At 44.2% G+C, this 13,317-nt stretch overlaps 1 protein-coding gene across 6 annotated transcripts in view; it reads right to left on the bottom strand.

Annotated features, from left to right (window-relative positions):
* Window positions 1–13,317, bottom strand: part of RET (ret proto-oncogene) — a 79,385-nt gene that overhangs the window by 35,999 nt on the left and 30,069 nt on the right. The window lies entirely within an intron of this gene.

The raw sequence follows: 13,317 nt of genomic DNA, 5'->3' as shown, positions 1-13,317 counted from the left end.
TGTAGCTCAGTGGATTGAGCTCGGGCTGTGAATCAAAGGGTCGCCGGTTTGATCCTTGGTTAGGGCACAAGCCTGGGTTGCAGGCTAGGTCCCTGGGGGGGGGCCACGTGAGGGGCAACCATGCATTGATGTTTCTCTTCCTCTCTTTCTTTCTCCCTTCCCCTCTCTCTAAAATAAATAAAGAAAACTAAAAAAAATAATGTTATTATAAAGCAACAAATTTTTACCTAAAGTTAAACACATTCCTACTATATAACCCAGAAATTTCACTACATTTGTCCAAGAGAAATAAAAGTGACTTCTTCACAAATGGCAGGGCTATTCACAGTCACAAACAGGAGGCAACTGTGATGACCTTCAGGGGTGAATAGATAAGCCAACAGCAAAGCATCCTATGCACCAATAAAAAGAGATGAGCTATTTATACACACGATTACCTGAACAGGTCTCAGACATCAGGCCAAGCAGAAGTCAGGCACAAGAGAATACACGTGGCACCGTTCTAGACTGATTTTAGGCGATAGAAATTAAACTGGTTACCTGTGGTGGGTGGGGAGGCAACAGACTGGGTAGAGCAGGAAAGAATGTTCTGGGGAATATAAAGTTCCCATATTGTGTTAGGGGTGTAAGTCATATGGACACATCTATCTGTCAGCAATGGACAGCCAATATTTGTGCATTTCAACCTAAGTAGATTGAGCCTAAAAAACTGCTCACTGAAGGGCTGTGGGTAGGGTTAGGAGACTGCCACGAGGAAGGCAAATGCTGACCACAGCCAGCAGAAGGGCATGCACTAACCACTAGTGATCTGAGATGCTGCCAAAGTGTCTCAAATCTCAAGTCTTGCAGGTAGTCCTACTGGGTGGGGGTAGAGAAGGGCAGCTATGTATCCACAAGATACTCAGACCTGGGCAGCCTGGGTCTTCCAGAAGCCCACGAGACTGCCAGCTGTCCTCAGGGTGCCTGATACCTCCACAGAAGTGGGTCCTTCATTCTTGCTCCAGGGTACCAGCATGAGAACACTGACAACCTGACAACTCAGCTTATGTCACGAGAGGCAACATAGCCTCTGCTGGCTTGTTATCTTGGAACACATACCCCTGGCCCTGGTCACTGGAAGAACCTGCTGCCTTTAGAGCTACCCTGAGAGGAGGGCCTTGAATATGGGTCTGGTCAAGGGAGAGACGCTTCACCCAGAGTGCCCCAGCTGCCAGGAAAATAGGAGCATATCCAGTATGGGGCTCCTTCTCTGGGGAGTATCCTTGAGTGCACACACTTTCAGTGGTTCAGGAGTGGGGGGCAGGATAAGCCAAGCTCCTGAGAGCCTCTACTTCCAAGGTGATCCAGTTCCCTGCCCAACACAGACTACATTTGCCAGGGCAGAATAGGCCCTATCTGCTCTTGGCTCACAGAGCCCAGACCTGCAGAATCCATATGGGGCTCATCCTGTTGCTGCCAAGAGGGATTTGTGGGCCAGGTAATGACTGTGAGTAGAAACAAACTTAAATGCACTTAAAATGCCTTTCAGATGGTCCCTAAAGCAGGGCATGGCTGCCTTAATGCTTCCCCTTGTCACATTTTTTGATGTAAAAACACATGCTGCAAGGTGGTGTTGGAGGATGGGGAGAGGATGTGGGTGCAGGGTCTGTCTCAAGAGGGTATAGCCTGGGTAGTCTGAAAGGGCCCACACTTTGTTTAATACTCTGCTATCACTGTCTTAAAATTCTTCATAATTTTAGAATAAGGGGTACATATCTTCATTGTATCCTGGGCCCCACAAATAATGCACATAATCTTGGTAGGTGAATGAGGAGAACCTATGATGAGCCACTGGTGTCTATTTCCACAGGCTGCAGAGTGCTGGCCTCTTATGGGTCTCAGTTTCTCCAGAGGAGGACATGCTGAAGAGAGGAGCAGCCGCTGTCAGTGCAGATAGCCCTCACCTTTGCATAGGTACATATTCTATAAACCTCTCACTTCAGATTCAAAACCACTGTGTGCATATCCCTTTACTCCCCCATTTCACAGTTAAGAACACTGAGACTGGGTGGTGAGGTATCACTGAGGTCAAACAGTTAGAGATTCTGCATCTTGGAGTTCAGTACAATGGCTAACAAAGTAGTGGCAAGAGTCAGAATAAGAGCAGCTGCTGAGACTGTTGTGAAGCCCAGGGCTATTCTGGATGACCACTCTGCCTCCACTGCTGGCACCTTTCTGCCAGGCAGGGTTGCCTACCACCTGCCTCTGGTACTTTGGGCAGGTCAACAGCAGGACTTGGGAAGCATTTACCACAGAGGTGAAAGAATCCTCCCCTGATACCTAGTCTAACATCTTTTGCCTAGACAGGCTAGGCTAGCATCATCCTCCAGAAGCATCTTGTGGTTCTGATTCCTCAGGTCATCCCAGGGCTCTGGCATCATGCTGAGGGTTGAGGAGCTGGCCTTGCTCACACAGGACAGGCAGGCCTTGCACACCTGCCAAAAGATCACAGGATACTTCAAGACTTGTGTGTGCCTACACACACAAGTGTTATATTGTCTGTGCACATAGGTATGCAGGAGATAAAAACAGAGACAGGGCCCAGCAACCCAGGACCCCATCTTCTCTCACCCTGCCCCCACCTACAAGGAAAAGATGCAGAACTAACATTCAGTGGGGTGAAGTACCATCCTACTCCCACCAGGGCCTTCTTCAGTATCTCCTTTACAAGTAAACCTCACAGACTTGCCAAGTGGGAACTGCAAGTTTCAGTCATCTAGCTATGGTTTTGCTTCTGCCTTTACCTTTCTGTAGCCTGGCAAGGCAGGTTCTCCATACTTGGTTGGGATGTTTAATTGATTTATATTTGATGCAGATGGAACAAGGCCTGAGTCCTCTTCTCCTTCTTATTTATTAAGTACAACCACTCACAAGAGCACATGTGTGCACACACACATTCTCATGCCTTCCTGGGACTCTCTGAGTGAGCAAGATCCTAAGCCTCTTTAGTGGAGGCTATTGTAGGCACATAAGGGCTTTGCTTATGCTTCTTGTTATCAAACTGTTCTTTCTAGCTCCTGCTGCAGTGCCCCACTGGTTGGTTTTAGGTAACAGTAATGGCACCCAACAATGGGGCCCTAGTTGGTCATGGGAAGTTGATTACCCACCCAGAGCCAAGGACTGAGACTGTGGGGTTTCCCAGTTGCTGGAAATTTCTCTGCATGCCCACTAGAGGTGTTAGTCACTTAAACACACCTGGCAGGTGGAAAGAAAATGGGTCTGGGAAGGTAACAAACTCTGGGAGGAAGAAAGGATCATCTGAGTTTTGACGCTGCAATCTGGGTGAAGACTGGCTGAATTTTGGGTAGCCCATTGCATGGCAAACACTTTGAGTTGGTTGGCAGAAAACTTTGTTACAAGCATTTGTTGAACTAATGGAGTTGTGGATGCCAGTTTTATCTATATGTTCCCCCAGGTTGCCTGGCTTCTTCTGGTCATAAGGTTGGGCTTGCTGTGTATTCATGCCAGCAGGGGTTGTTCTGGGTTGGTTCCTAGAGGGAGCCCAGTGGGTAGAATGTTAATGGACTGGAGTATGTACAACCATTATCCAATGCCTAAAGAGGTATTGGCTTATTATTGTAATACTTTGTGACCTTTGAATGTTTTGGATTGTGGGGAAAGGTTGCCCATGGATGATCCTTTAGATTACTGTATCATGTAATTGTCATGGTATTGCCAACAGTTACACAAATAGTATGAAATCTGTTATGTCAAGGCATTTATGTCATTGCATAACAAGGTTTCACCATAGACAGATGTTGGCTTGTTGGCACAGAGGAAGGAGGGCACCTGGAAACTTCTTCCTGATAGTAGGACACAGGAAAAAAAATGGAGGATGAAGAAATAAGCCTCATTAATGCCCTGAACCCAGGGGACAAAGGTTTGTAGTGGGAGAATCTACCCCATCCTATCCCCACCATTAGCTACCCCTGAAACAGGGCCCAGAGAGCCAACAGCCCCACCCCTGTAGGATGAATAATGGATCTCCCCCTTGAAGATCCATCAAGGCACCAAATTTGTCCAGAAGCCTCCCAATCCTTAGCAAGCCAGTTTCCTTTGAGGCAATATCTTATAGGTAGAGTAAATCAGGAACGCCAGCCTGTTGGCTACTATTGGGCCTGTACTTCATTTTCCACTTCAGGCTTACTGATTTGTAAGAATTCCAACCCCTCATAGGGAGCATCCACAGAAAATGGCAGATCTTGTTACTTCCATTTTTGCCACTCATTATCAAAATTAGACAGATGTACAGGCTCTCCTTAACATCTTGTTAACTGCAAATGAGAGATGGCTGGTTATGAATAAGGCTAATGAAGAGGACCAATGTTTCCACCAAGAGAATCCCAATGGAACCCTCAACCCAGTGGGGCAATTCCCTTGACAGGACCTGACTGGGACACAAATGGTGGAGACTTAGTCTTCTGGGAACATCACAGAGGGTGCATATTAGAGGGGCTTGGCAGGGGGGGTGCCTGAGAAAAGAGACTGAATATGATGCATACCCTCCAGAAGAAGAGTGACTTTCTGAAGTTTTCAAAAGGATCTATCAGGCCAATAGAACTCACACTGATGCTGACCCGCAAGAACCAGATAATGTGAGGATGGTGAACATGACTTTTGTTGGGCAATGTGCCACAGATATTGGGAGGGGACCTGAGTTTAGATGGGGAATTGAGAATGAATCCTTCTCAGCTGGTGGATATAGCATTTAAAGTCTATGGCACCCAGGAAGCAAGGAAGATAAAGCAAGCTACAGTGTTCTTGGAAACAGGGTGAGACCAGAAGGAGAGGCAGGACCCTAAGGGCAAAGAGGAGCCCACTAGGAACCAATGTGCTCATTGCAAGAAAGAAGGCCAGTGGAGAAAGGACTGCCTGAAACTCAAAAGGGAGAACAGAGGTGACAAAACCCTAGCCAAGAAATGCTTAAAATCAGAGGGGATTCTGATGATGAATTTGGAGGCCCAGGGCTTCCCTTAGATATGTTCTGACCTATTACTATTTTCCCACAAGAGCCCTGGTTTCAGTTGATGAGGAAGAACAAGCCAATTTATTCCCTTGTAGATATGGAAGCTACATACTCAGTGCTGAATATAAAATTAACCAATAAAATCCAGATGCAGTAACGGTAATTGTAATGACTGGACAATTACAGAAACAGGAGTTCCTTTAACCCCTAGAATGACAGCTTGGGGATCAAAAGTTTATGCATTGTTTTCTCTACATGCCAGACTGCCCTATTCCACTATTGGGCCAAGATTTACTTTGCAAATTGCATGAACAAGTTTTCTTCTTTTGAAAAGCAACAGTTACATATGGAGGTACCACTGGAACGTGCTCTCCAGCTCCAGGCACTCCTAACTTGCCTAGAAACTCCCAGAGATGAACTCTTCCCACCTGAGATGTATGAACAGGTTTATTAAACTATTTGGATTAAGGGAACCCCAGTTAAAGTGTTTAATATCCAATCCACAAAAATTAACCTAAAAGAAGGGGCACAGACCCCAAGGAAGAAATAGTATCCCCTTAAAAAGGAGGTTTTAAAGGAGATTCAACCAATACCACAAAAATTCTTAAAATAAGGACTATTTGGTAATGCCAGTCTCCCTATAACCCTCCCATTTTGCTAGTCAAAAAGCCTCACTCTGATGCATATCAATTTGTACAGGATCTTACGGCTGGCCATAAATGACATTGTTGAGGACAATCATCCTTTAGTGCCCAACCCCTATACTCTTGACTGTGGTGCCTGGAAATAGCAAATGGCTTTCAGTCCCAGATTGAAGGATGCCTTTCTCTGCATTCCAGTGGGTGGACAGGTTCCACTACCATTCACCTTTCAATGGCAGGACCTAGAAACAAAAGCCATGCTCCAATACTATGGAAATATCTTGCCACAAGGATTCTGTGACTATATTCAGGGAAGTATTAGCAAAGGACTTAAGGGATATGCTATTAAAATCTGGTGTTCTTCTGAAATACATAGATGACATATTGATAGCTAGCAATACCTATGAGGACTGTTTGCTCAACACCATCACAGTTCTAAATCATTTGGCAAAAAGGGGATAAAAGACATTGCCTCACAAGGCCAGATTTGCAAACAGGAGGTGGCCTACCTGGGATTTCAACTGAAACAGCATAATAGGTGCTTGATGGAAAATAGAAGGCGAATCAACCCTACAATAAAAATTCCAGAAAACAAAAGGCAACTTCGTTGGTTCTTAAAGATTATTGGATTCTGTTGAATTTGGATTCCAAACTTTGGATTTATAGCAAAATCACTGTACAATTCCTTAAAAGGCCTGGACTCTGAACCTTTCAAATGGATAAGAGATTGTGAAATAGCATTTGATACCTTGAAGGAAAAGCTAGTTTCAGCTCCTACACTAGGATTGCCCAATTTACAGAAATCTTTCAAATTGTACGTTCATGAAAAGCAAGGCATTGGAGACCCATAGCCTAGCTCTCAAAGAAGTTAGATCACATGACAAAGGAATATCCACCATGTCTTCAAGCAGTAGCAGCTATCTGCGACATCTTACAGGAAGCTGAGAAGTTCACTTTGGGGTGGCCTATTATTGTATTGGTTCCACACCAGGTCCTAACTCTATAGGAACCGAAAGGAGGATATCAGCTGACACAAGGTGCATGAGTAAATACCAAGTCATTCTATTGGGAAGCCCAAATATTACCTTTTAGACCAGCACAACCTTGAACCTGGTCACTCTGCTCCTAAACACAGAGGGAGATTCAGCCATCCAGCATGACTGCCTGAAAATCATTGACCAAGTTCAGTCTAGTAAGCCAGGACTACTGTACCAGCTTCTGGCAGCACCAGACTGGGAGCTATATACAAATGGGAGCAGCTTTATGGATAACAGCCAACAACAAGCTGGGTACATGGTAATCATCATAGACAAGGTAATAGAAGCCTAAACCCTTGTGCTGAGATCCTCAGCACAAAAGACTGAGTTGATTGCCCTCACAAAAGCCTTAGTACCATCCCAGGGAAAGAAGGTTAACATCTATAGACTCCAAATATACCTTCATTATTGTCCATGACCATGGATCAATATGGAAGGAGAGAGGGCTCATAATCTTGGAGAAAAAGGAAGAAGAGATGCAGAAGAGATTTTACAGGCAGTGAAATCCATTGGACCTTTTAGAGCCAGTGAATCTATTGAACCAAATTGACATAATGCACTGCCCAGGACACCAAAGGGACTGTTGTAAATGACTCATGAAAGCAAAACTGCTGATAAAGTGGCATGACAAGCAGCTGGTGGGCTGCTACACCAAGGGGCTGTGATTCCTGCTTGGACTTGTCAGAATTTAAACCCCAGAATACAGAGCAAGATAAAGAATGGGTCCATGAATGGAGACTCAGTAACACTGACCCCAATTCCATAGGGAAATTCAACACCCATGGTATACTCTTACTCCCCTACTCTCTAGTGTATCCCACCTTCAAAAAACAACATGAAGGAATCCATTATAGAAGAGATAGTTTGATGGACCTCATTAGGCCGGACTTGAAGGGCCTTAATTTGCAAAGGACCATTCACAAGATCACCCAAGCCTTTCAGATATATGCCAAAAAGAATCCTAAGTGAGAACATGCCCCAGCAGAAAAGGGAGTACAATATGAATGGTTATGCTCATTTGAGGACTGGCAATTAGACTTCACACAAATGCCTAAAACCAAAGGGAATTTCAAATTTTTAATAGTTTTTGTGGATACTTTTTCTGATTGAGTACAGGCATACCCCCCTAGTACTGGGAAGGCAACTGAGGTAGTGAAACTTAAAGAAATAATTCCTAGGTTTGGGCTTCCTCACAGCATTTAGAGTGGCAATAGACCACTGTTTACACTGGGGATCTCCCAGAAGGTTGGACCGGCACTACAAATACAATGGAAATTATATGCATCTTGGAGACCTCAATCTATAGCAGAGGTGGCAAACACAAGGCTTGTAGGCAGAATTCAGCCCTCCACCTTGTTTTATATGGCCCAGCACCATGTTTCCTCCCAGTGGCAGCGCTGAGCTCTCACCTGTTAAGTAGTTACATTTATACTGTCCTAAAATTACATTTGGCCCTTTGAGGGCAACCATGAGGCTGATGTGGCCCCCAGTGAAAATGAGTTTGACACCCTTGATCTGCAGGAAAGACCAAGATGATAAAAAAGACCACATGATAAAGAAGACCCCCACAAAAATATGCCAGGAAACACATTTGAAGTGGGCCCAAGCACTTCCTATTGTTTTGCTCTGGATTAGGGTAGCACCCAGAAGTGGGCTTAAGTTAAGCCTTTTTGATCTTTTTTGGAAGAAGGCAACAAGCCCTAATAAAAAGTGACAATATTCCTTTTACTTTATGTACATGTTTGCAGATTTGGGGACTTTTGGCTGCTAGATGCAGAGTTAGGTATGGTTCTTTCCATTGTTAACAAGCACAAGGATTGAAAGTGAGTTTTGTTTATCCCTGTGTGAGTAAAAAGGTCTATTAAAGTTGCAGAAGGTGTGTAGAAAGTTGTAAGTTGTATAAAAATTGTAAGTTATATAAGAAGTTTGTGGATGGTGTAGAAGAGTATGAACGTTTTAAACCTGAAAGAAAGGAAACCTCAGCCCTCAGGTGTGGCTACTCTTTGCTTGCTTTGTTCTTTGCTTGGTTTCTGATCTTGTGGAGATTTGATTTGATCTTTGCTCTTTTGTGTATAGTAGGAATCCTCTGTCTCTACCATTTGGGCCTTTGTGCCATTGGTGCTGGTGAGAGTTTTGCTGAGGTGAGAGGTCATGCCTCTGCCATTGAGACCTAGAAAGGTTGTCGAGTGCCAGTTAGAGTCCATATGGGGTGAAAGAATGTCTCTTAATTTGGGCTTTGTGACATTGGTGCTGGACAGAGTCCAGCTGGGGTAAGAGGTCATATCTCTGCCAGGAGATCAGTTGATGCACTGGTAGGTGAGAGAATATCTCTGTCATTGGGGCTTTGTGCCATTTTGACCTCAGAGAGGTCATCTGTGTGACCACTTGGTGTGACCGGTTGGTGTGTGACAAGATTCTAAGGCTAGTCACAGTTGTCTTTTTTTCTGAAGCTCTGTCTTTGCTTTGAATTGTTTTGTTTCTGTTTTGAAAAGAAATTGAAGTCTCTCAAGGTTAAAACTTCACATTAAGTTGTGAAGTAAAGTAATGAAAGATAAGACACGGAACTGCAATTTTGGTGGCTATTGTAAGGACAAGAATTTTCCTCTTTGCTTTGTACTTTTGTTCCTACCTGATTCCTCCAGAATTTGGCATTCATGAGTGAATGATGGCATACAGTTTCTTTGCATAAAACCAATAAGATTAGCTTCCAATGATGGTTTTAATAGCCAAGATTTTGACTGGACTGTCATGCCTGAAGGGGACATGCCTGAAGGGGACATGCCTCAGCTCTGGCTGTTACTAGAAAGCCTTGAGGAACTGAGACTGATTTTTGAAGCTAACAAAAGCTCACTGAAGAAATGGTCTGATACCTTGTTTGGTCATATGGTTCATGACAGTCTTTCCAGGGAAGAAACAAAGGTTGTTCTCCTGAAAATATGGCAAGGAGAAACCTTATTTTCCACACAGTGAGAACCTCAAGGACTTGAGAAATACAGGTACTGCAGGCAAAACTGGATGGCAGGTATGGGGCTTGACTTCTGTGCCGTGAAGGGTGCACTAAGTGTCGATTTAAAAGTTCCTTATGTAAGTTCCAGCAAGGAAGATTTGAAGAGTCTATGTGTGGTCAATTGCTGCTCTTGTTGTCTTTGTGCAAAAAATGAGGAAAAATTAAAAGTGGCAGTCTTTTGTTGACAATATGGGTAATCTTAGGGAGAACAATCTGTTTTTAAGGAAAATCACAATGCTTACTTGTGAAGATTGGACTCTAGTGCAGCTGACTTTCCTCAAAGTTTATTTTCACTTAAGATTAAACTGGTAGAGTGTGGGGTATAAAGAGAAAAAAAGAATTAAACTTATTTACCTCAACGCCTGATGACATCACCAGAGAGGTCCAATTTAGAGACATGAAAAGATTCATCAAATTGTCACTGCTTGATATTATTCCAGCAAAGGCCTTACAACTGGAAATCCTCTTGAAAGATAGTCTTGCAGACTCAGAGACTGGTTTGTGATTGTTGTGTGATTAACCTGTGTTCTTCCTTCTGTTTTCATGGGGTACATGCCTATGATCTCATTACTGGGTGATTGTTTACACAGTATAGACCTCACTGAGGAAGCCCATCTGCATCCTGAGACTCAAAAGTTTGGTTTGACTAAATGGTTAAGTTGGTGAAGTATGGGGAAGTCTATTGGCTTTGCTTAAAATTTGTTTCCTTTCTATCTTAATGGTTTAGATAGAAAGGACCCAGAAGTGTTAAAGGGAGGAATCTCAGAATGTTCCCTACTGCCTGATTTAAGTTAAAAGCATTGGCAATCAGTCTTTGGACAGGTGTGACATCCCTTGCACACCTTCCTCCAAGGAAGCCACTCTTTCTTAATTGGGATGTTGTGGAACCGATCCCCACCTTTGTCATTTAGTTGTGGTTTCTAATTGTGCCTTCTAATCCTGTTGCCAAATTTTTCACCTCCAGAATACAACAAAGTTACTAACCTGTCCAGTAATGCCATTCTTCAGACATCAAACATAACACTTTTCAGGGACAATCAACTGCTCTGAACTTTGCAAGATCCTTTTCCCTTGTGTGAAGGCTTCCCTACACTCCAGACTCCCTTTTGTTAAGAACTTCTGGATTGGAGAATAGGTAGGACTACACTCCTTGGCCAGCAGGAGGTAGTTACATAATGGGACTTTGTCCATTTGTCTTTGTAAGATTACAAGTGTGAAGAGTATTAAAGGGGGGGATTGTAACAGGAGGACACCCCCCAAAAGGTGGGGAAGAGATTGGGAAGCACTGAGGACTGCACATGCATGCAGTAAGACCCCCACTGTTTGGTTTCAGTAACACTCTCAGATGCCTCACTGTGTTCTCTTATTATTTCTTAATAATGTTTATGTGAACTCCAATTTCAGTTGCAGTGTAGGTGCTGTTTCCTGACTGGACCCAAACTGATACACAACTCTCTCTCTCTCTCTCTCTCTCTCTCTCTCTCTCTCTCACACACACACACACACACACACACACACGGTTGCATGTCTTTCTCACACAACACACACATTCACATTGTTGCACACTTTCTCCACCTCCATTCTCTTGCTCACTTAGTGCAGACACACTGAGCCCTGCCAGATCCTGACTATGGGTTCACCTTCATCAGCTCTCCATGGTCCTGGCTAGCCTGGGCCATTAGGGGTCACATACAGCCACTTGAGGTTCTTTCAACCTCCTTACCTTCTTCTGTGGTGGATGTGCTACCATCTGATCATGAAGGCACCTCCTGGCCAGATTCCCTTGGTCTCTTATCCCACCTCTGAGCCTGCCCTCCAGGCTGTTCTGAGAATTGCTCACCCTGCCATGGAAATCCATGGAGTCCCAGACAACTACAAATGGTAACACAAATGCCAGATGGGGGGGTGCTCATTAGAAAAAGAAATTGTGAAATAGTATGATCCAAGAAGTGTGTGTGATCTTCAACAACACATGCATATATGTGTAGGGCAGGCCCTTTCTGTAGATCCACTCACCAGGCAGCCCATTCCCACCCTTGCTGAATGCCAGGTGGTATAGGTGACAGTTTTATTAAGGCCCAGCAGAGTCTTTTTAACAGACTATTTCCTAATACCATTATCTTTGTTAGATAGGACTAGAGTCTTAAGGTCTAGTAGGTTCTTCTTAAAGGCTCTTGCTAAATATTAAAATGTAATGCAGTATTTTGCAGATACAGCTGTAAACAGGATGAGCCTGACAGGAACCCAACCTGATAAGTGTAGCCAACTTCAAAGAAGAATTCAACATGTAATTAACCAAACAGTGTATATAAGAAATGGCTAAACCTCTCTTCAGGGAGGCAGGGCTTGAGTGTGCATCCAATCTCTTTTACTGGATGCAAGTAAGTAAATCAGCCTAACAACCATGTCTCAACATGCCAAGTGGTGAACCCCTTGAGTTGGGTAATACCTTCGCTGGGAATGAAGATATCATGGGCTCCTCCCCAGGGCGGCCCTTACCCCTGCAGGCCAGCTGTCCCTGTATGTGTGTGGGGGGATACCTCCAGCCTTCACTCAGGGCCCAGACACCAGTACTTGGCACCATCAACCTCTTAGGATTTGGCCTATTTACCCAGGGCCCCTCCTCCCATATCCCATTCATATTTTCTTTTTATTCTAGTTTAATATTTGATACATAGAAGGAGTGTATTTTGCATGATATTCACCCTGGAAGTAAACACTACAAAAAATACCATGAACCCATGGCCAGCCTGAGGACTAAGCAAACTGCTGCCCTCACATCCCCACCATCCACTCCAACCACTCACAGCAAACATGGACCTGGGTCTTACCTGTCTCCTGACTGTAGAAAAAATACTTTTACCTAGTCTAGAGTTATAGGGGTGGTCACTTCTTAAATTATATAAATGTCTAAAGTGAGTCAACAGCTAGGACTTGGCAGGGCTTAGTGTCTATACTAAGTGAGCAAGAGAATTGGGGTGAGAGGAGTGACTGCCTGAAACTTCTATAATATTGTATGAAAACTGTAATTAAAAATTTTAATTAATATTTTCATCTTATTCTTCAAAGGTACTTTAGCTGAGCAGAGCATTCTGTAGGACAGTTATTTTCTTAGTCCTGTAAAGGCATGAGTCCAATGTCTTTTTGTTTCTGTGGCTGCTGAGAACTCCATGCTCATTGTAATCATCATTCATTGGTGTTCTCACTTCTCTTCGGTTGCTTTTAGGACCTTCTGTCTGGTGTTCTCCCGTTTTACCACACTTAGCTAGCTTGCTCACCTCTCATGTGGGGCTCTTCCTCTAGGTGATGGGAGCTCCTGTTCTTTCTGCAAATTTCCTCTAGAAAATGGAAGCCAGTCCTACTGTAATGGGAGGGGGCATTCTGGCTGGATTTCTGGGCAGAAGGCAGTGGGGACCCCAGGAGTATCACAAGAGACTGCACTCTGTGCCCCCAACCCTGGAGATGGGGGAAGGTTGGGAAGCTCTGGGGACTGCACATGAGCAGGTGCCTTAGCAACCCAATAGCACAGCATGATGGAGGGAAATACTTTCCTATGTACTTCTGCCATACAGAGACCAGACTGTATAAGTGGAGAGCATAGAACTGCTATCTGTGTTCTCTCTTTCT

The sequence above is a fragment of the Artibeus jamaicensis genome, unplaced genomic scaffold (genome assembly GCF_021234435.1).
Source record: "Artibeus jamaicensis isolate MK-2021 breed Jamaican fruit bat unplaced genomic scaffold, CSHL_Jam_final contig_687, whole genome shotgun sequence".
NCBI classification, from domain to species: domain Eukaryota; kingdom Metazoa; phylum Chordata; class Mammalia; order Chiroptera; family Phyllostomidae; genus Artibeus; species Artibeus jamaicensis.
Note: the sequence above shows the minus strand (reverse complement) of the source record. Positions and strands in the feature narration are given on the sequence as shown.